Source organism: Ceratotherium simum, chromosome 10 (genome assembly GCF_057802395.1).
Source record: "Ceratotherium simum simum isolate JZ-2026a chromosome 10, ASM5780239v1, whole genome shotgun sequence".
Classification (NCBI taxonomy): Eukaryota; Metazoa; Chordata; class Mammalia; order Perissodactyla; family Rhinocerotidae; genus Ceratotherium; species Ceratotherium simum.
In genome coordinates this window covers 74975317-74998410 of record NC_141909.1, presented here as the reverse complement: position 1 = coordinate 74998410, position 23094 = coordinate 74975317, and the positions used below count along the sequence as shown (strand labels likewise).

General features: G+C 41.1%; 1 protein-coding gene across 3 annotated transcripts in view; it reads left to right on the top strand.

The window, feature by feature from the left end:
* Positions 1-23094, top strand: part of MTUS2 (microtubule associated scaffold protein 2) — a 578912-nt gene that overhangs the window by 11005 nt on the left and 544813 nt on the right. For 2 of the 3 annotated variants that reach the window (XM_087436241.1, XM_087436239.1), the window contains exon 2: positions 5788-5860. The exons of the other annotated variant lie outside the window; for it this stretch is intronic. The gene's annotated coding sequence lies outside the window, so the exon portion shown is untranslated. The remainder of the gene's footprint in view (positions 1-5787; positions 5861-23094) is intronic. 3 annotated transcript variants of the gene reach the window in all.

The window sequence follows — 23094 nt, the reverse complement described above, 5'->3', positions numbered from 1 at the left end:
ATAACCAATGGGTCAAAGAAGAAATCACAAGGGAAATTAGAAAATACTTTGAGGTGAGTGAAAACAAAAACATACTAAAACTTATGGGATGGCAGTAAACCAGCACTTAGAGGGAAATTTATAGCTGTGAATGCCAATAGTAACAAAAGAAGAAAGATCACAAATTAATAACCTAACCTTTCACCTTAAGAAAGTAGGAAAAGAAGAGCAAACTAAACCCAAAGCAAGCAGAAGGAAGGAACTAATAAAGACTAGAGCAGAAATAAATAGATAACAGAAAAATAATAGAGAAAATCAATGAAACCAAAAAATTGGTCTTTTGAAAAGATCAACAAAATTGGCAAACATTTAGCTGACTGACCAAGAAAGAAAGAGAGAAGTCTCAATTACTAAAATCAGGAATGGAAGTGGGAGCATCACCACCTACCTTAGAGAAATAAAAAGGATCATAAGGAATATTATGAATAATTTTATGTCAACAAATTAGATAACCTAGATGAAATGGACAAATTCCTAGGAAGACTCAGACTACCCAGCTGACTCAAGAAGAAACAGAAAATCTGAAGTGACCTATTACAAGTAAAGAGATTGAATTAGTAATCAAAAATTTTCCCACAAAGAAAAGCCCAGGCTCAGGTGTCTTCACTGGTGTATTACACCAAACATTTAAAGAATAATTAACAGCAATTGAGCACAATCTCTTCCAGAAAATGGAAAAGGAGGGAACATTTGCCAACACATTCTTTGAGGGTAGCATTACTTTGATACCAAAACCAGGCAAAGGCATCACAAAAAAAGTACAGACCAATATTCATTATGAATATAGATGCAAAAATCTGCCACAAAATACTAGCAAACCAAACCCAGCAACATATAGAAGGGTTTATACGTCACGACTAGGTGGGATTTATCTGAAGAATAATAAAAGAAAACCATTTATTATTCTTAATAAATGAAATGGCTTAATAAATGAAAACCAATGTAATATACCATATTAATAGGATAAAGTATAAAAACCACATAATCATCTCAATAGACACAATAAAGCATCTGACAAATTCTGACAGAACTTCATGATAAAAACACTCACAAAACTAGAAATAGAAGGAAACTTCCTCAACCTGATGAAGGACATCTACAAAAACCCCACAAGTAACATCATACTTAGTGGTGAAAGTCTGAATGCTTTCCCCCTAAGATAAGGAACAAGACAAGGATGTCTGATCTTGTCACGTTTATCCAACATTGTTTTGGAGGTTCTAGCCTAGTCCTGGCCCTGCTTTTCCCTACAGGCCTGTTGCCTCAGAATTCAGAGAGATATCTAGATGAGAAGATTAGAAACCTTAGAAAGGTTGGTGCTTACCTGTGAAGTACCAACAGCTGATAGCTGAGAAGGAGAACTCCAGTGAGTTGGTAGAACTCTGAAAGCAATATTCTGTGAGCTTTTAATGTAGGAACAAACTCGGTATGTCCAGCAGGACCATGCTGTGTAACACTACAGTGCAGTCTTGATGTCCATGGCTCTATAATCGTTAGGAAAAGTTAGCATCATCTTAACAGATTTATTAGTAAGGAAGAGAAAGGCTATACTTTATAGAGTAGCACTGTCCAATAGAAATATAATGTGATCCACAATGTAATTTTAAGTTTTCTAGTAGCCACATTAAAAAGACAAAAAGAAACAAATGGAATTAATTTTAATACGTTTTATTTAACCTACTATATCCAAAATATTATTTAACATGTTGAAATATTTTACATTCTTTTTTCATACTGAATCTTCAAAATCAGGTGTGTATTTTACACTTAGCCAGCCCTGGTGGTCTAGAGGTTAAGATTCAGCCCTCTCACCACAGTGGCCTGGATTGGTTTCCCAGTCAGGGAACCATACCACTGTTGCTTGTCATACTGTGGCGGCTGCATGTTGCTGTGATGCTGAAAGCTATGCACTGGTATTTCAAATACCAGCAGGGTCACCTATAGTGGACAGGCTTCAGCGGAGCTTCCAGACTAAGACAGCCTAGGAATAAGGAGCTGCCCACCCACTTCTGAAAAAATTGGCCGTGAAAACCCTATGAATAGCAGTGGAGCGCTGTCTGATATAGCGCTGGAAGGTGAGAGGATGGCACAAAAAGACTGGGCAGGGTTCCGCTCTTCTCTACACATGGTTGCTAGGAGTCAGAATTGACTTGATGGCACTAATGACTCGATGGCACAAACAACAACAAAATTTTACACGTGTAGCACATTTCAGTTTGGACTAGCCACATCAAGCGTTCAGTAGCCACATGTCACTAAGTGGCTACTGTATTGATAGTTATGGAGTAATTTTTATATAATCAGATTCAAGGCTGCTGGAGATACAGCGTGGTGTACTGGTTTTGAGTTGGATCCATCTTCAGATTCTGGCTTTGGCTCTACACTGTATTTAGTCTTAAAACATTTACTGATATCTCTTCTCAAAAATTAAGTAAGTCTATTTCTATGATCAGACATGTAATACTGGAGAGAAGCAAAGTGTTACTTTATTCTAATTACTGCAGGAGCCGTCAAAGGAAGTAGTCAGTTCTACCTGGATAAGGGTCAGTGGTGGTCAGGAGAGGCTTCATAAAGAGGCGAGGGTTGAGCTCCATCTTGGAACATGAGATAGATGAAGAGCAAAGGCATTCCAGGAGGAGACAAGAGCAAAGGCAGAGTCAGGGAGGCTTGAAATAGCACTGCCCCAGGAAATTGTTTAGAAGTTTAGTTCGGTTGGAGTATGGATGTGAATAGGTGGCTGAAGGAGTGATATGGCTGAGTAGAGTTGGAGGCCATGTTTTTAGAGGGTACCTGCAAAGGAATTTAGAATATATTCCATATTAGGCACTGGGCACCCACCGAAGAGCTTTAAGAAGGAAGTAACGCGGTTAGATTTTTCTTTTTTACTTTAGCATGTTGGGTAAGTCACTTGACCTTTTGGACCTGCCCCTCGGTTTTCTCTTCTGCAAACCTGGGGTACTGCAATCTACTTAGAGAGTTACTTTGAAGATTAAGTGAACTACTGTATGTACCATGCCTGATGGTCCAGCTCAGACTCCTGGTGAATTGAGAGACCCATTCTCTGGTAGTTTCTGTATATTTCCCTAGGGCTGGTTCTTCAACGGGGCTCTGCTCCAGAACTACCCAGGGAAGGCTTTTGAAAATATAAATTCTTGAAATTCAAGAATAAGTTTCAGGGTGGTGCCCAGAAATCTCTGTGTGTAACAAATTCCCTCAGTGATTACTATGCAGCCATCTGTTTCAGATGTGCGTGCTAGTGTGTAGAGAGTTCACTTTGTCAGCCATTTTATATGGACTCTAGGGTGGTCAGTAATACCTATTCCTCCTGCCTCTTATGTCAGTTTCCATGTTCTGTTGCCTGGTTGATGTTCTGTAGACCCTGCTCAAATTGCAGTGATAATTACCAGTGGCCTAGGGCTCCTTTGTGCAAGGTTGACCAGTTGGTGCTCAGGCAGCCTCTGGCTCTTCACAGGATGGCCTCATTTAGTTGGTACCTGGCAGCTTCCATACATGTCTATACAGTCTTCAAATACCTTAGCCAGCACTCCTTAACTTTGTTTACACTCTTATTACAGTTGCTTTATTAACATAAAGTCACTTTCTAATTCTCTTTCTCAGTGGGCAGTGCAATTCCAACTGGTCTATTAATTTAGGGCTGTTCTATTTGCAGCAGCTCTTTATCTGTTGCCATACTTATTATAATAATAATGATTTCCTTTTTCTGTTTCTATTAGTGCTACCACTCAGCTATTGCCATCCTTAATGCATTTACCTTCAACGTTATAGTGGTCCATGTTAGATTGTACTAACTCTGTTTTAAGTACCTTCACTGCTGGAACAATGAAGAGTGCTCTGAACGCTGGATTTTCTCTCCTTGCATTTCCTCTCGTGGTCTTATGTTGTTTTAAAATTCTGATTGGATGTGAACAAAACAATAGGTTTCACCCAGCATAGCAACTTGGACTTTGCAAAGTCACTACTCTGCATAGTCAGGATGCTGAATTTGACCCTATCTTATCTTCAAATAATTAATTTTTGAGAAATAGATGAATGATACTAAAAAGAGATCAACAAGTTTATTTTGCAACTGGCTGCTTGTTCACGCACAGAACAAAACAAAATAATTTAAGGTAGACTGCTCATTTAATAGGTCTCCTGGCAGGAGGGAAAGTTATTTAAGCCCTTCCTATTCTATCTCAGAAGAAAACACATTTTGTTAACATGTAAATTTTTGTAGCTGGCCTCTATTCTGTTGGTTTTTAGTTCCAGTAGTGCTGCACGTGCCCCACAGTACGTCGATAGTGGTGGGGTGCTGGTGGTGTTTGTTGTGCTTGTTCATAGCAGTGGCGGGATGGGGTGGGAGTGGTGGTTGGGGTAGGTCCTAAGATAGCCGAGTTACTAAATATATCATTAGACAGAAGTAAACGTTCCCTTCATTCCACCTGGACTTGGACCTGTTTAATTTTCTCAATGTGGTGTGATGCTCCCCCACCACGTTAAGTACTGGCGGCCCTTCTGCTTTCTTTCCCTTGCATCTTATTCCTTCCTCTGACAGCCCCTTGCATCTTGTTCCTCACTCCTTTTGACATGCTTTTTTAGCCTCATCTTCTTAGAGATCTGCATTCTTACTCTCACCTTTTTGCCTTCCAGCCCTCAGCTTTTCTCTCTGCCACGTTTACGCTCTTGGAAAAGACTTAACATTGTAAGGAGGAAGCTGAGAGGGAGTTGGCAGTAAACAGGGACTGGGTGGGAAGGAAGAATTGAAAAGATGCTCTCAAGCCCTTCCAAATGCTGGAGGCAATTCACTTACCTTTTAGGTATCATGAAGATATTTTGGGTTGGAATGGAGATAGTTAATGCCCAAAGAGTGATGCTGCTCAGAAAAATGATATGTGCTGAGCAATAGGTAGTTTTGAAGATTTAATTGTTTCATAATCATTGGGTTTTCCAATCCTGTCTATTTTCTTGTTTGGAAAAATGATGAAATTATCATTTTTGTAGGTAAAAAATGGTTGGATATCAGCAGTTTTATATGGCTCAATCTAATAATAGCAGGCATTCTGTGGTATCTATTACAGTAGCATTTGGGAGGAAAATTTGTGTCTTTTCTATCACCTAACAACTAATCTTGCTTGACAGTTTAGGAAGGAAAGTAATTTTTGCTGATTTATTTTGAAATACTGTTTTATTAAGGATTTAATTAATATTAATATGTTAATATTTTAGGATTCATAGTACCTCTGGCTTTTTATTTCTTCTGAATTAGAAGAAAATAAGAAGCATAACAGAGTATAAATTTGGTGCAACTTAAGAAAATTAAGATCTACAAAATGGACATAATTATTCATGTTTCAGAGGTATTCTTCCTCTGACAAAAGCCAAGTTGTCAGTCCTTAAGATACTTCATTTATATGGTGTATTTAAGAATCAGTTTTCAGATCATTAACTACTTGAGGGATTAAGATGGAAAGAAAAATTGAAGTCATGTAATCCATTAAGGATTAATCTGAAAATAAGCTTAAGTATCTCTAACATCCTAGACACAGCCAATGGAAAACTGGTGACTTTATGAAACAACTCCGATTATGAAGCGTTTATTTGTGATAAAATTACTGCATAGATTCAAGGACCTCTGCACTTAACTTTATTTTTCAGTGAGAAGTAGTATTATAATGAAGTTATTGTTTATGCTTTCCTGAATCTTTCTGCTTTCTTCTAAATTTTCCCCTATATCTTTGTCTTTTTAAGGTTTCCACACCTGGGTTGTCAACTAGGGCAAATTGTCACCAATGGCAGTAAAACTTGTTTTCTGGGGGTCACGGTGAGTGTATGTGGATTTCTATTCTTATCATTCCATTTGACTTGGATCCAGGATTGCCTTTTAAATGTTGTGTAACAGTTCCTGGTACTCAGTGTAAATAGCTGGTGGTAACTTTTTGTAATTATTATTAATGGAACAATTAAATTAAAATGAATTCTCACATTAAAGCTTAATTTAATTTTGCTTTTTTTAAAATGTGAGGAATATATTCAGACATTGATTGAACCTCGAGTTCAAGCAATAAGTTTTGTTAATGATTTTAAATTTGTGGAGTGTGTCTGTAGTGGACATCTCTTTCCTAGTGGTAATTAATCTTCTGCTGCCACAAAAGGTTATCGTGTTATTGTTAACATGTGTTTAGTAATATCAATTGATAGAAATAGGACAAGTAGTATTTAGGGGCTTGCTTGAGTAGAGGAGGTGCTTGATAAGTGAAGTTATTGAGAGAAAAAGACTGGATCGGATTGGGGGGGCGGGGAATGTTAATGCAAAGAGTTTATTAAACTGAGAGTAGAAGCTTTAGTGAACAGCCAAGACCGTAGAAAGTTTAAAACGTTTGAGGAAAGCTTTTCTGAGGGCTGCTGCTAGCCTATATGGCATTTTGTGCAAATTAGACAAAGGTACCCCTTCTGCAGACATTTTACTTCCATCTGATGGAAAATTGTCGGACTATATTGGCTTGTAGAACAAGACACTTTGTTGCCGTATGGTGGAAAATTTTAATAAAAATAAATTACCCATCTTTAAATCATCAAAGTTGTAATAAAAATACAAACAATTTTTAAAATAGCAGAAATGCTAATGATGTGATTGGTGCCCCCTTAGATGTGGTGGCCTTGCATAGTTTACAACCTGAATAGCTGCCAGGCTGGCTTTGCTTTGTTGGGATTCAACTCAGGACAGACTCTAAGGAAGGGAGGCTTTGATTAAGTTCTGGTCATTGGGGACAAAGGATAAAAATAATAGTTTGAAGTATGGCTTCGATTGGACACTTGGGTTACATGAAATAAACTTATCAGAGGGACAGTAGCTCCTATAGGTTTGGAGGCCAGAAGGGGTAGCCTGAGCTTTCTAGGGGTAAAACTAGGAAAGGAACGCCTAAACTCAGTTTTAAACTAACTTTATGACAGAGTTCCTGCAATGCAGTGATACAGAAAGATTCCCAGTGCTACTGAAGTCGGCTTTATTCTGTGCATTGCCACCTCTGTGAGATTCTTGTTCTCAAATACTATTTAGACTTGAGATTTTTTCCAGTAAAAGGGAGTTGCTTTCAAAATGTTGAGTGTGTTCACAATGGATGGCTCTTCCCTACTTATGAATTTTTGTAGTTAATCTTCTTATAGGACAAAAAGCTGTTATGTTGTTGTTAATGGGTAGATATTGATTGACAAATACAGGGTAAGAGAGATATATTGGGCCAGAGAGAGGGCCGCAGGTAGAGAATGTGACTGATGAATGATGTGTTATTGAGGAAAAAAGAATATTATGGGAAAAAATGATGCAGTGTGGATAGGTGGTGGTGGTGGTGATGGTGACGGTAGCTGGGGTCAGGGTGGAGGTGATGGTGGTTGTAGGGGTGGTCAGGATGGTGGTGTTTGCTGGGGTGGCTGTGGTGGAGGGGTGGCAGCAGCCGCTATGACACTGATGACTGAGGTGAAGGAAGGAAATGGGAGATGGAAAAGGTGCCAGGCCATAGACACAAAACATAGGGCCTAGGAAGAGGCTTTTGCTTCCTTGGGTCCTGATGACAGAATTGATCAGAGGGACATTCCCAGGGCTCCTCTTTGTGGAACACTAAGCTAGTTTTCTTATTGTATCATTTATCCATCCCTTCATCCCCCGGAGGATACCACCTTACCTTACAAATAACAAAAAGGAAACCTCAGAGAGTAGTTATAATTCCAGTAGATGTTGATGTTTCTTTCCCGTACCCCTGCTCACGCCCCACATTTCTTTCTTCTCTGTGTGTGTGTGTGTGTGTGTGTGTGTGTGTGTGTTTAGTGGGGCATTTGATACTCTGAATGCAGAAATAGAGGGACACATGATCAATTAAGAGAACCATTTATATGATTTAGGGAAAAAGGCCCTGGTGTTATTACATCTGAAATCTCTCTCCCACCCCCACCACTCATACATGATCTATGTTTTGAAGAAAGAGATGATGTGGATTTTTTTTTTAAATGAGTTGAGGGGGCAGAAGAAAAAGAGGAAAGAGGATTATGGAGGCTTATATAAATCAATTTTCCCCATGGATAATTGCTTAGCTGTCTGTTTTACTTTGTGGATATTAGGTCTGATTTTTCCCCTTTGCCTTTGGAATAACGAGGAAAGAGAATATGAAGATGTTTTGGGTCTAAATTTTGGCATCTGTGATGTTGAGATAATAATTTCCTGTTCCATTTTTCCTTACTTTTCGGTAGGGAGAATGATATTTGCTACTAGAAAATATTTGTGAAAACACTACCTTAATGAATGTTAAAATGAAACAGAATGATATTTAACAACAATCTAGCATTCTTATTGTCATTAATCTTCATAATTTTTGGATTGAAATATTTTATCACTAGATGATCAAAATAATTGTCTCGATTATTTTTAATAAGAGATGTTTTATGCTGATTATGTAAAGATGTACATACTCTGCAGCAAGAGAGATTCAGACGCAAAGAGTAGCTTTTTAAAAAAGGAAGTTAGTGGGTGATCGTATGGTGGAAGTAGTTAGATTAGGTATATAGTGCCATGTACTTAATGGAATGGAATGACTTTTCAGTGTTTAAATGCTAATGATATCTACCATATAGTGAGTGCTCACTCACTCCAGTGCTGTGTTGAGCTGATAACTCATCATTTCATTTGCTCCTTAAACACCCTGTGAGGCAGGTGCTCCATCACCCTCATTTTCCAGCTCGTAAGTGGTGAAGGGTGGAGTGGGGCTTGCAGCCTGCCGTGCCCTTAACCACTAGGCTTTACTACTCCCTTGGACACTGGATCAGATCTATTCCTAAAAGTCTTTTTCATTTCCCAAATATATGTTTCACCCTAGCCTGTCTCGTCCTCCATAATATGAAGCCTGATAGCTTCATAGACAGAACTGCTTTAAAATTGAGCAGGTAATTCTGTCATTAGAGGGCACCAGCTGAACAAAGCCAGAGGAATCCTAGAAATAAATTTGCACCATATAATGAGATGTGCAGGAATTGTCAGTTACAATTTGTTTCCTAGAGACCTTAAGAGATTTTTATAGACTATGGTTTTTTTTTTTTTTAAATTCCGCCAAAGAAGGTCCTGTGATTCTGGAATATCTAAATGTCAAATAGGACTGAAATATCCTCAGATTTTGAATATATGAAGAAACTTATGGACGTGTATGTCTTGTTTTCTGCTTTAAAATTATCCTTAGGAGTAGATTAGAAGCGCCAGCATCTCAGAGTCCATTATTTCAGGGAGGGTGAGGTTAATCTTTTCTCTAATCCATGTTTTCCTTAGGCAGAAAATATGGGAGAAGAAGAGGCCAACGACATTTTAATATATAAATCCACGTAGGCTTCTTTGTTTCTGTTTTTAAATGGTGCATAAGACTGCACAGTTTTCCACGTACTGCTCTCCCATGCTCTTAGATACAGACTGTTATCCAGCTTCTCTAGTTAGGAATTAAACCTGTGTTCTATTTGACGTGGGGCCAGATTTTATTAAACTAGGTCATCAGGGCACACACACAGGGGCCTGGATCACACTGGCACTGTGTCATCTTTGGTAATTAAATGGGTAAGCACGCCAGTAGGCAAACGAAATAGCTTCACTCCTGCTATTAGAGGCAGATAGCAGGGAACTATGTAATATTTGAACACATGTCCAGTTAATGATGAATTACAGTGGGAATCCTGGAAAACTTCCTGTGATACTCATATTATGTCAAATGAGTTCATTGGATTTAAAATTATCACAGAAATTACAGAAGAATTAAAAATGAATAGGTTATTATTCACCTGTTTTATGAGTTATTGCTTCAACTTGCACATTTTTAATACAATGTGGATTCCCCCCACCATCTCATGCCCCCCACCCCCGGCACCCCCCACCCACCCCCTGCCCCTGCCTCCTTTTAGAGACACTGAGAACCTGAGCTGACACAGCCAGTTGGTAGTGACTTCTGGGGGCAGAAGCTTGGGACTTTGCATAGAGAGATCAGCTGGACATCTATTTCCAGTTCTTCTTTTGAAGGCTTAGTTTGGTTCTGTCCAATGATAGGATGGTGAATTAAATGGCTGTTTAAAAATGATTTTTTAAGATTTACTTTGCCTGAAAAGGGTTTTGTATTTAATTTTTCCTCCTATTTTATAGTTATTATTCATTGTACTTAGCATCCTGATTTTTGAGAATTCTGTGTGTGTGTTTCATGTTCAGCTGCTAAGGTGGGGCTCTTCCCCTCAGATGCTGGGATAGAAAGAATGGCCTTTTCAGAAGTAGTTGTCGGCCTGTGTGTGTTGGGGAGCAGCCTTGGCAGTGGGGGCGAGAACCAGGGTCTGCAGCATTTTCTGGTCTTGCTCCTGGTGTCCAGCTCGTCACCAGAACGTCAACTCCACGAGGGCTGGCATTCTGCTTGTTGATTCACTGCTGTTTTCCTGGCACCTCGACCAGTGAACTCCTGACATAGGGGGGTCCTCAGTGAATGTTTATAGGGTAAATGAGGCACCTTGGAAGCTTGTGGCTCTGGGAAGTGGAATCCTTCTTCTTTCATCTCAGTTGGAGGAAAACAGGAAGATTCAGGTAGTCCTTCTCTTACTCTTTCTGCAGCAGAGACACATTGAGAGATTAAGGCAAGACTCACTTCACTTAAGAAACTAGAATTAAAAAAATCCTTTATTCAAGGCATATAACTCGCTCAGTGGAAGCACTGGCTTTGCAGTGGAGTCCCTGATACATTGGGTTTCTCTTTATGCTGTTGTACATATACAACTTGTTATCTTTGTCACTCAGGACGAGATGTGTCATCAGCAAGCCATGACGAAGGACAGTGTGGAATTTGGTGACACTCTGGGTCATGTCTCGACTCTGTCATCTTGCAGTGTGTGGCCTGACTTACATTACAGTTTCTTTACCTTAAAATAGGATAGCACCTGTCCTGTGGTTCTGTAAGGATCCAAAGGGATGATAAGGGGGAGCACCCGATAATGTCACAGTGCCTGGCACGAAGGAAATGTTGCTTTTCCCTCCCAAAGAAGGCCAAGTTTAAAAGTCTCCTTTAAGAAGTTGACATTTCTAGAAGTGTTAAACTTTTTTTTTTAACATGTACGTAGGTTTTTTTTTTTAACTCCTTCCTCAGAATAGGACATATTAAAGAGAGTCTTAAATGGGAGTGAGGCTGCTTAAGTTATGATTTGGCACCAGGGAGCATGTTGAGGCATTTACATAACTGCACCGATCTGAACTAGTTTGTTACTGAACCAACATTCTTAAATGTGGACACCAGTGTGGAAGACACGTGAGAGAAGACCGTGGGGATCTAAACTAAGTTGTTGGTGTCTACCAATCCAGGGCAGCTTTCTATTCAGAGTTTAATTTAAAGGAATAGTAATTCTCTGTAGTAACTAAAATGCAAGAAAGAATTCGATTGGAAGCACTTGGCTAATTATAAATTCTAATATGCGTTTCGGTTCACTTGAGCGTTTTAACATTAACCCAAAAGAACAGAGACACTTCTGAGTCCATCAAGTGAAAAGCTGTATGTGTCCTTTAAATATTTTAGTTCTGTTTTCTTTTTTTCTCTTTAGAAGAAATTAAATTATCTGGGCAGGTTAATCTCCACAGACTATTATAAGTGTGCAAATAATGTGTCACTTATGGTGGATTTTTAATGGGCTGCTTGTCAGAAGAACTCATGTTTTCTTCCGCTTCATGTAGAAGCAGTTCTTGTTATGTGTTCAGAAAACAAAGCAGTCTTCATTTATTAAGAAAAGCACACTTAACAAAAGCAGTGAATTTTAATAGGAAAAGGGGATTAGGACTCGTTGTCTTCCTGAAAGGCAGACACAATAAGAATGATAGTCTAGGAAGCTCCCGGCTCTGTAGCACTTCATCAGTACCAAGTGTGTGATACCTCCTTGTACTTTATACTACCGTTAGGTACAAACGCATGTTCTTTCCTTACTGGACACTGTATTTCTTCAGTGGTGTGATCTGTGCCTCATTCAGTCCCAACGTTATTTGATAAAATGCTTACATGTAATGGGGCTCAATAAATATTTGGTGAATGAAAACATTCTCTGAGCAAAGCACAGAGGGCTGGATTCATTGTTTGTGGTTCTCACTGTTTAAGATGGGGATGGTGTGGAAGACTGCATGTCCTTCTTAGATCCAGGTTGAGCCATTGCACTGTACTGTAGGGTGGCAAGAGAAGCATGCCAGACAATCACCTAAGGTAACTGTCTTTGTAAAGTGGGAATACATTAAAATAGGCATGAACAACTGTTCATGGAGTTTCTGCAAATACAATCAATATCACTTAAACTTTTTGGTGGCACTTTGGTTCTCTTCGTCAGATGTAGTGCAAAGGAGAAGGTGGGGATGAGGGTGAAATCTACAGTTTTGCTTCTCGGAGGGAAGGACAACGGGGCGTAGGAGCTCTGAGAGGGAAGAAGGAGAGTGAGTGGTCCAATAGAAAAGGCAAAAGGATGCACTGCCTTGAAGGAGTCAAGAGAGGTGCTCAGAGGGATATCAGGCCTAGATTAGATCTTAGAGGCCCTTAAAGATGACTTGTGAGACTTCTAAGGCTTCTTTGATTTTGTCACTCTCTTCCCTGTTGATTATTTATACTGTGTCTTCTCTCTTGTCGTTGCTCTGGCAAATGATAGGGAGTTGATGAGGAGCTGGTACAGTGGTTTTGCTGGGGAGGTCTCCTTTCCTTCCCCACATGGCCTAATTCTTCTGTCTGTAACTCTCTTGTGAGCATGTTTCTGTGCTCCCTTTCATCCTTGGCTTTTTCAACACCGGCCAAGCCCATCTCTTGCTAGGGTACTGTGTGAGGAAACCGGGCAGCAGCCCTGAAGATCGATGCCACTTTGGAGTTTTGCTTTCTAATGCCAGCTGGGCTTCGTATAGCTCCAGCATCCAGTGTCCACTGCCTGCAAAGCACGGCCTTTGGAGGAGAGCGGGAGGGAGGAGAGTAGCTAGGCTGCTCACGTGACAGAGTGAGCAATGACCTGGGCCTTCTGCCTCTGCCAGGCTTAGCCCTCATGTTATCTGACCACTCCATGTATTTACCTACACATAACACCCGGATTCCTAGCAGAAATACAGGGCCTTTCCCACACTGCATGTTTCCATGTTTTCTCATATTTCCTGGTACATACTCCTTTTTCAGTTCAGGTATATAAGTATTTATGGAATGCTTGCTTTGTCATATTTACTATGCTAGAGGCTGAGAACATAAAAGTGAATAAAATTTGGTTTCTGTTTTCCAAGAATTTACAGTCTAATGGGAGAGCCCAATATGTAAACAATTTCAAAAGAATGATTTAAAGGAATGTTACAGGGGAAGCACAGAGGTGGGACTCACAGGCCCCCTTTTCTCCATCCTTCCTAAGCCACTCACAGTTAGTATGTTTGGGGGTCAATCAGTATTGATTTCATATTAGTGTTTTATATCTGTAGTACTGTATGACAATAATTACTGTACAGAAAAATAGTTTTAGATACTATAAGAACTATAGTAGTCAAAAGAATTAAGTTATACTCAGTTAATGGTACCTAGTGTGGCAGGAAAGGAGATTAATATTTTGGAAATATTTTCAATAACAAGAGGGATGTGATTCTTGAGTTTAAAAGAAAATTAAATTAGAAGAATCTTCTAGTAAGCATCCCAATTAATTGCCGTTTTAGAATATTGTAGCCCTTCCTTCGCCTTCAATCCCTCTGCTACTGATGAAAGAACACATTTGGCCTAAATGGTCTAGATCTCAATGGGGGTGATTTTGCTGTCTCTCCCAGGGGGTGTTTGGCAATGTCTGGAGACATTTTTGGTTGTCACAACTGGGGAGGTGCTATTGGCATCTAATGGGTAGAGGCCAGGGATGCTGCTCATCACTCTATAATGCATAGGGCAGTCTTCCACAAAGAATTTTCTGACCCAAAATGTCAGTAGTGCCAAGGTTGAGAAACCTTTATCTGTATGAATAACCTATATTGCTCATATTCACTAGAATATTTTACAAGACCCAAAATCAAAATATAGATAGTGCCCATAGAGATATAAAAAAGATGATTTTGAGCAAAAGGGGGTTAGAGAGCTAGGTGAAAGGTAGGATGGTGGCAGTGATTTTTCACTGCTGACCCCTTTTATTTAATTTGGCTTTTGCTGCGTGCCTTTTTTTTTTTTTTTTTTTTAACAATAACACACTTATTTTTATTAATCCATAGGATAAATTGTTTTATTTGATTACTGCTTAGCATGTTTTGGACAACATTACTAATGTATCTCTAGTGTCTAGCACAGACCCTGTAACAGTACATAGTTAATATACATTTGTTGCATGAATGCATGAGTTCATAAATGCCGATATTCCTGGAGGTGGGAGCATTTTATTTGTTTTCCAAATACTCCTTTTGTACTTTCACAGTTAGCTAAGTGGAAAATGTGCTGCCAGAGTTAATGCAAGTCATTTCGAAGATTCAAAGAGTTAGGTCAGTAAAAATAAGACACCTGACTCTCCAAATGGGAGAAGCCAGAAAGTCATCGACTCGGGATATCAGCTTGTTTGGAAAGCTGAACAGGCAAATGCACAGCAGAAGTTCACAAAAGCCCACTTGGTCTAAAGCCACAGAGGAATATGCTACAAGCAAACAGCTGGACCAAAAAGCAGACTCAACACAAACCTAGAATAGGCAAACAGGCGCACATAATACAGAGTCCTTAAAGGAAGCAGAAATGCAGCGTAGCGGCAGCACCATCGGCCAGGGGCACGGACTGATAGGATGAGAACAAGCTCAAAAGGCTGCTTGCCCTGCCTCCTGGGCGCCCTCTGTGCCGCTTCTGTTGGGAAAAGCTCCTCCCAATTTCTCTCTCACTGTTTTCCTCTCAGAGCCCTTTGCTCCAGCCAGATTTCCCTGCTGCTTCTCTAAACACGCCTCTTGTTGCCGCTACTTGTTTGCGCACCATGTTCTTCTGTCCAGAATGTCATTTTCTCTCTCCTCTCTACCTTTGAGTTTTCTTTTACAGATCCAGCTGAACTTCTGATCCCTTTGTGAAACCCTTCCTAAGTTTTTCTGCATCAGACATCTTTAACCATCTGAGTCCTCCCTCCCCCAATTCATCCAAATTTGGGAAACAACTTGCAGTCATGGTTTATCATCAGGGGTTCAGGGGAACAGCCATCAGCACATTGCATCTGGATGTGAGTCCCAGAGTGAGGAGGTGGGTAGAGATAAGGAGAGCACCAGGAGGACTCCACTCTATAGAAACCTCAGGAGTTTAAAAAAAAATTGACTGGGGAGAAATTCATCTTTTTGTGGTCGTTGAAGGAGACGATGAGAACAGAAGAGCATCCCGCTTCTGTCCAGCAGGGACCCCTTGGATAAATGCCCACCAGGCAAGGGGTTTTTGGCCAGAGTCTGCACACAGCATCCTGCCCGCTGGCTTAAGATCTGAGTGAAGGTTCTGACAGTCCCTCCCTGGACCAAGAAGGGATGCGAAAGAGCACTTACAACTTGTCTGCGAACTCCAGACCTAAAGGCAGACAAAAACGTAAATGCTGTCCTAACATTAGGCAGAGGTAAGTTCCTATATGTATAGGACCCCATTGCAGTTTTTGGACAGAGGTGGAAGGCAGCCAGTCCTTGTTTTCTCAGGGTACAACATGGAAGGTGTGTATGTCTGTGACTGTGCCCTGGTCTTGGCTGCAAGCTCAGGGAGAGAGGACATGCTTTGCTAATTGGCCAGAGCCAAGCCCACTGGGCTGGGCATTCCTGTCAGTCCCACCAGGGACCCTCTCCCTAGATTCAACTGGGAACTTTGCAATATTGTGTAGAATTCCCAACAGCAGTGGGTTTTGATCAGCTCTATTTAGAAGAGCAATATTAAAAACATAAATTGCCCAGAGGGTGTGCTTAACATTAAAGTGTTAAGCAGTAGACCGGAGAAGAGACTTGTAAAAATGAAGTTTAATTTTGCTACAGAGAACATTGGTGTTTTGTGCAGCATTTTTTAAGGGTGTCTCTAAACCATCCCGGAGGTTGGTCTTCAGACAGCTGATTCATTTTTCAGCAAAAACTGAGACAAATACATTAAAATTAAAACCTCATGCTGGGTGTTAAAATTTCATTATCAAACCTGTTCTCATTACAAATACTTGTTTTCTGTTCATACGAGACCGTTGGGTAGAGAAAATTTACCTTGATTTTTGTGTTCAGAATATTCACTTGCCTGTTTACATGGTTTCTGGATGGAAATGTTTCTGGATGGAAATTTCCCCTTTTTGTGTGCAGCTGAATGTATCTCTCAGCTGCCGAAGAGAAGAGGAATATTGCTGTTAAAAGAGGATGATCACTTATTTGCAAGTTAAAATATGTTCTGAAAAGGATGAAAGCTTATTCTTGCCTGAATATTATGCACAGGCACACATACGTGTATATATGTGCGTGTGCTTGTTTGCTCTGTGAGAGCTGTGAGGTGTGTCTGAGGGTTATTTCTATGCTGTGTTTTTTCCTGTGTCTTAGCAGTAAGGTATATTGCTGTTCCAGCAAAAGCCTTTACTTATGTTTGTATAGGAGGTAAAGAAAGGTGAGGAAATGCATCTGGAGTAGATTTATGAGAAATAAGAAACCCGTAACATTTGCATAGTTTACATGCAGGGCTAGGGATTCTGCAAGATTCTAAATTGTATTTTTAAATACCATCATGTAAGCACATGCATTTGGGTATTGAGATTGATGGAATTCGTCTTAGAAGACCAAGTGACCTGAAGTCCTGGGTTTGCTAATCTACAGAGAAAGGAAATCAGACTACTTGTTTAAAAATGTTATACACAGGCACACATATGTGTGTGCGTTGAATGATTCAGAAAATATCCACTGAGTGGCTATAGTGTATTAGGTACTAAGCAGATGTCATGGATACAGTAGTAAATGTGAAATGGTCCTTGTCCTCCAGGAGCTTAGGGTCTAGGGGGAGATACAGGCAAATGAACAAGCAGTTATGGGGCAGGTGGAAAGGGCTCTGACCAGGGCCTGAAGCATACAGTTCTGGAGGGCCTTCTTTAAAAATGTACAACATTACAAAGAGAGAATTTGTTAGAGAAATGAAGGTTTGTTTAGAAGGGGCTTGTGCAGCTGAGGAGCCCTGAAGCATCAGCCCCCAGCCCTGGCCCATGGGAAGTATCTGGAGGGCGTAGGAGCCCCTGAGAAGGACGTAGCGCCCATCTTTGGGCCTTGGGAACTGCTTCCCGGAGGAGGCAGCACTGTGGGTGTGTGTTGTTACCACTCTTGCTCCCCTCAGTGTTTCTCCATGCAGCAGCCAGAGTGAGCCTTTGAAATTTGATTCCCATCACATCACTCCCTGCTCACAATTCTTCCTTTGCTTTCCAACACACTCAGAATAAAACCCCACGCCTTCCTCCTTTGCCCTCTTGTTCCTATTGTGCCGACCACTGGTCTCCTTGCTGTTCTTTGAGCGCGTCAATCATCTTCCTGTCTCAGGTTTGCATGTGCTGTCCCTTCTGCTACAGGTTTCCTCCCCCACATATGGCACATGGCTTGCCCCTTTGCTGCCTCCCCGTCTGCTCCAGTGTGGCCCTCAGAAGGGCCTTGCCTGACCAGGCCATCTGTAGCACCCCTGTTCTCTGCCCTCTTTATTCATCTTCTTTTCTTCAGAGCTTCATCACTGCGTTACATACTCATTTGTTTGTCTGTCTCCCCAACTGCAGTGTGAGCTCTGGGAGGATGTCTTGTTCTCTGCTGTTTTCCCAGCACCTAGAGTGGGATGTGACATATAGAAGACCCTCATTAACTGTCTGTTAGATGAAAATGTGAATGACGGTAATGGAGAAACGTGGCTGGGGACGGAAGTTGGGAGGTTTGTCCTCAGTGGCTTGCGAGAAGGGAAGTTAATTGTCTTTCAGGGCTCTAAATATTTTGAAAGGCTAAAAATATATTTGTTTTTGAGCAATATAAATTTATAGAATTTCTAAATACTTTGGAAAAAATTTCCCTGTCAGATGCCTGTGGGCAGACAGCACCAGATGACCTGAAATAGGTCTGATAGTGTGTTGTAATTAACACCTATATTAAATGTTTTGTTGTTTCTAAACTTCATTTGGATTTAGTTGGAAGAGATTTTAAGTTTGAGAAGTGGGGAAGGGAGGAAAATGTTCAAAGTGTGTGTGGTGGGAGTGTAATTTTATAGGGGTTAAAAAATCCCATATAAAATATTTTTGTCTACTAATTACGCATTTGTTAAACTATTTGAAAATGCGTTTAGTCATGAAAGCAGCAGCATGTTGACCATGAAAGTGATCTCTTGTTCTTTCTGTTCTTGCAGGACATGCAGCCTCTTCTTGAGGATGCAGTTTCCAAATTGGGCAGTGTCCAATGTGGGTGCCCTGGGGAGGCTCATAAAATTCCTTTGGGGATGGAGGATGGGACAGAAACTAAGCTTTATTATGTTTTGCTATAAGGACGGACAGACAGCTTCACATGGTCACCTGTAACATTCTGAGCGGAGTGTGCTGCGGGAGCAGTGGGAGGTCACGTCTGGAGGGGAAAGAGTGACACCTTCAGACCCCTGCCTCTCTTGCAGCATGTGTGCAGGGTTAAGTAGATTTACAAATTACATTATCTAGTTTTAACTAAGTTCACCTTCACACAATAGGTAAGTGGCTTAAATGACAGAAATTGACTACCGTACTAACAAGTGAAAATGCAAATGAACATCAAGAAATGGCAGAAATGGTATTGTTTCTTTAGCCAAGTAAAAAAAACAATGACAACCTAATCCTATTGGACAAGAAGTTGGCCCCAAATTCAAAATCACCAAGAACATTTGAAATGTGAGTTTATGGTTATTATTGTAACAATGTATCTCATCCTAACTGGATGGTGTGTCTTGTTATATTAGTTAGGGGTCAGAATATGTGTATATACAATTTATAAATACACAAGTGAACACATACTGGGGATGCGTGCTCAAAGTGTCTTACTGTTTGGGGAGTCCACGCAAGAAAGTTCAGTGCCCACTGCTCGAGGGTCCTGCTATTCAAAGTGTGGTCCCCAAATGTGGGAACCTTTGAGAAATGAAGATGCTCAGGCCTTCATATCAGACCTCCAGAATCAGAATCTGTATCTCAACAAGATTCCTAGGTGATTTGTAGGCACATTACAGTTTGGGAAACGCTGCTCTAGGGCATGTTTTATAACATACTGCTTCTGTGCTTTTGAAATCAGGAGGTGATTCCCCCACAGAAGAAATTGTGAAATTAAACAAGTTCGGTTTTGAATCGTTGTTCTGTCACTTACAAGCTTGACCTTAGGTAGCTCACTGAACCTCCGAGATCCTGTTTCCACTTCTGTAAAACAGAGATAGCAATATCTCTACCTCCTAGCGTTTGTAAGGACTGCATGCCTGTGCAGCACGAGGAGGAGGAGCTCAGTAACGTGATCTGGTCCCTCCTTCCCGCCCTCCGCCTGATTTCTCCGTGAACCCATCGAAGAGGGGACAGCTTATATTTATATTTCCCAGGTCTTTAGACTTTTTGCTCATGTACCTCCTAAAAGAATTTTGAAAAATCATATGTACCCTCACATTTTTAAAAGTTAACATTGAAAAGTTTCATCATAAATTTAAAAAATTGCAATGTAATCCCTAGGTTATTGTAAATGTTGATATTTTAAAGTAAAACTGATTACATCACTTTTTTCAATTAGCCAATGGAATAAAAATCCCAGGTGATTTGATAGGCTCTCAGTGGAGGGTTGGGGAGTGGGAGGAGCCAGAGTTCATCCCCCTACCCTTGGACTTTGGTGGTATCTCCAGCAGTAGCTGAGTCCCCTGGTGGTTCCAACTCCCACTGGACAGGCTTATGGTGTTTCCAGCTTCCTCCCTGGGATGCTGGTCCCAGGGGGCCCCCTCCCTTTGTTCTTTTACACAGGGCTAGTGGTAGTTTTCAGCAGTTGCTTCTCTCTGTCTTGTTCCACGGTTCCCAGTTGGTTTCTCAGTTCCCTGCATTAATTCCCTCTGGCAAATACTTAAAGTGGATTCTGTTTTCCCATTGAGATTCTGACTGATATTCCAGTCTTTATTGATATACCAACATTTGGAACTGTCCCATTGTCACTGGAAGATTTTAAAGCCTGAATCAGTGCACTATAGAAAGATCCATGATGTGTGAGGGATATGCTTTTCTTTAAAAAAATGGAAGAAGGGCAGATGTGAGAAGGAAAGATGTTCCCAGGCAGAACAACTTGGGAAAAAGTACAAATAAGAGATAAGGATATATAAAGCCATTCCCTTAAAATGAGTACCCTTGCAAAGTCTTTGTGTGCCCCAGTTTGAAGATTGCTGCTTTGCAAAGTCAGGCACATTGCATATAGCTGGCACATGAAATGTTGACTGAGTCAATGGATGACTACATATGTACCAAAGTCCCAGATGTCCAGAAAATTTTCCATAGCAGGTATGAGGCTCGAACTCAGGCAGCTAAGTGGAATGAGTGCTGCATCTGAAGCATCCTGAGCCTGCAGCTCATAGCTGGCTGGACTGGGCATCTCCAAGGGCCGGCCCTTGGCTGAGCAGATAGAGCCCCCCGGAAGAGCAGGTGGCCTGTGGGAAGCCCGAGCAGTAGTGGCCATCAGCTGGAAGCAGGGCTGCTCCTCTCACTCTGCCAGCAACCGCGCGGCAGTGCTGAGGTTTGCACTTGTGTGCATCTGCTGCCTGGCTCTGGAGTGCTGCCACTTATCTGGGGAAATCTCTTTGACAAATTTGTTTACCGAATACTAAATTGTGCATTTATTGGCTAGCCAACTAATCTGAAAATAGCCAAAGGAGGATTTATAAAAGGACTACTTTCATTGGTCGTAGAACAGAGTCCTTCTCAAAAAAGAGTACTATTTAGCATCTTTGTTTGCTGTGATTTTGTTAAGTTGCAAATATATCCTGAATTTCAATCCATATTAAAGTGGAATGAGAGGAGTGGAGCTTAAAATACCCCCAAACCCCGCAAAACCCCAAAGTGGTGCTTATGCAGAGAGAGACTCCTACATTCATAGAGTGCTGGGTGGGCTGGGTGCCGTGCCCAGTGCTCATGTTCTCTAGCATACTTAATTCTCACTGTGAACTTATCAGGTAGATGTTGTTATGAGTCCATTTTATTGATAGGGAACCTGAGGCTCATATAAGGTCACTTGCCCAGAGCCACACAACTAAGAGGCATAGCTGAAATTGAACCAGGCATTCTCGCTCCAGAATACAACTGCTTAGCCACTAAATAAAAACATAAGAGCAGCTGGGCACATAAGCCACCGACTCTCTAAGGAGGTGTTGACATTTCTCGAGAGGGCTGGTCGCCCATTTGCCTGGCTGACCTGGAGGGGAGGGAGGACCTTGGCGTTGAGTGTATTGCAACAAGGTTAAATTTAATTTACAGCAATTAATACTGTTTCAAAGAGCCACTCTAGGTGTAGAATTGGTTGTTTCTTACAGGGAATGTTGTACCAACCGAGAAAATTTGGGAAGATAGTAGCCCTGAAAGACAAAGGTGAGCTTTCTTATGCTTAGAAATTTGACCTTCCAACTAATGTTTCTTCTTATTAAGAATCCAAAAGATTCAAGTCGTACAGTCCATGAACTTTCTGGAGGAATTAAAAATCAGAGATCAGTTTTTAGGAAGATGTCATGGGGGAGATGGAGTAGAGACCCAGACAAGAACAAAGTTGGCTCTTGAAAGAGAAGGTAAAGATAAACATGTGGAGTGAGGTAACCAGCAAGCAGGGGAAGCAAGGACCAGGGAACAGGCCTTTTGGGGAAAGGAGGAAATAGATAATAGTTTTGAAAGTCAAACTACAGAACTGCCCTTTTGAAGTTTTTTGATAAATAGAGAAGGAATGAAAATACATTTGGTACAGTAATGTGGAAGCAATGAGTGAAGGACTGGTTAATGGAGCTTTAGTGATCAGTATGTAAGAAAGTATTTAGGGAATGAGAGAACATAAATCAGGGTTAGAGGAGATGCCTACTTAAGTTCAAGTTTGCTCCAGTGTTCTGCTCAGAGTCTAACCTTATAGTTTCACGTTGGTCTTTCCAGTGTTAGTAGTCACCATCCATCCATCCACTCACCGATCTTTCCATAAATACCTTTGAGCCCCTGCTATGTGCCAGGCCCTGGGCTGGGCATTAAGGACACAGTGGAGAACAAAGCCACACATGGCCCCTGCTGTGTTAATCCCATTAAAAAGTCCTAGTATACAATGACAGCAGCACTAAGTCCTATGCAGGAGAGCCCTGTGGTGCTCTGAATGTGTGATAGAGGGATCCGACCTAATCAAAGATGGAGAAGAACCAGTGAGGGTGAGCCATTTCCCTGGGAGGTGGAGTCCTCATTTGTTTAGGCGAGTCAGGATGTGTACATCTTCCCTAGGGTTGGAATTGTTTTACAGGAAGGATTCTTGAAAGAAGGTATCCAAGGATCCAAAGCCTTTTCTACCCTGGGTCGTTTTTCTCATTTATACCAGGTCTGTTATACTGGGGTTGTGGGTAAAGACAGGAACATTGAGGGCCGGCCCCGTGGCTTAGCGGTTAAGTGCGCGTGCTCCGCTGCTGGCGGCACGGGTTCGGATCCCGGGTGTGCACCGACGCACCGGTTCTCCGGCCATGCTGAGGCCGCGTCCCACGTACAGCAACTAGAAGGATGTGCAGCTATGACATACAACTATCTACTGGGGCTTTAAGGGGAAAAAAATAAATAAATAAAATCCTTAAAAAAAAAAAAAAGACAGGAACATTGAATTGCAAATTTGTCTTTTTCACTGACCTGCTGTATAAAATAATATTAAGACTAAAATTTGCATACCAATTAGTAGTCGGCCAAGTACTTTCATGTAGTTCTTTAAACTTGTATCTCTACTCTATTCCTGGCCCTGCTTCTTCCTTCTCTTCCTCCACCTACCTCCCAGGTAGGTAGGACAGGCAGGACATTATTATCATTATCCCCAGCAACATCAAATAGATTTTGAAGATCTGCTGCATTGGAGAT